The sequence below is a fragment of the Rhagoletis zephyria genome, unplaced genomic scaffold (genome assembly GCF_001687245.7).
Source record: "Rhagoletis zephyria isolate East Lansing unplaced genomic scaffold, Rhagoletis_zephyria_1.1 Rzeph_scaffold_00012, whole genome shotgun sequence".
In the NCBI taxonomy this organism is placed as follows: Eukaryota; Metazoa; Arthropoda; class Insecta; order Diptera; family Tephritidae; genus Rhagoletis; species Rhagoletis zephyria.
Window position 1 is genome coordinate 613,205 of NW_016157096.1, and position 801 is coordinate 614,005.

The 801-nt window shown below is 40.2% G+C and overlaps 1 protein-coding gene across 1 annotated transcript in view; it reads left to right on the plus strand.

The window, feature by feature from the left end:
- Window positions 1–231: 231 nt before the first annotated feature.
- The window catches only part of LOC108359129 (uncharacterized), a 7,789-nt gene continuing 7,219 nt past the window's right edge, over window positions 232–801 (plus strand). The window contains exon 1 of the mRNA XM_017610819.1: window positions 232–265. The gene's annotated coding sequence lies outside the window, so the exon portion shown is untranslated. The remainder of the gene's footprint in view (window positions 266–801) is intronic.

Here is an 801-nt window from a genome sequence, read left to right on the forward strand (position 1 = left end):
CTTTCAAGTGAAAAATCGAAGTAATTCGTGCGTTCTGAAGTAAAAAACGCTTTATTTATAATAAAAACTTTATAAAAATGTCGTGTCGTGTGTTGAATTGCAGCAGCCGTAGGGCCAAAGGCCCCAAATGCGGTGTTTTTGTTTCCCCGCGACGACGCCTTAACCCGAAAGTGGGTAGAGTTCTGCCGGCAGGAGAATCCATACAATTTAGACACCAGCGTAAGGAAAACGTTGAAATACCACAAATTACAAATTAAAGTCGGAGGTAAGCAAGCATCGACCACATTCTGCAGGAAAACATGTGCTGCGACAAGATATTATCACTTTTTCGGCACCTGCAATACAAACACGAAAATTCTAAATAGTTAATTAATAAGACCTATTCTTTTGAACACATTTCAAGAGTGGTTGTATATTTTTTGTTAACGTTGTGCTTAATTTGCCATATTCAAAGATGGCTTGAGAAATTGGTGAATCGTGAAGAAAACACGTTTTCTCACTGCAAATTCACAACTGTCAACTCATTGTTCTTCGCCATATTCTTTGTTTAAGAGCGAAATACACCACACAAGCGGTTTGACAAACCAAGCGAAATTTCCCTTTGCTTCAAGCCATTTGTGCTGTGTATGGGGGTGTTTGAAGGTTTGACAAACCGCCGTCAAACCTTCAAACACCCCCATACACAGCACAAATGGCTTGAAGCAAAGGGAAATTTCGCTTGGTTTGTCAAACCGCTTGTGTGGTGTATTTCGCTCTTTACCCATGAACCAAAAATACAAGATCACGCCCTCTTCTTAAGAG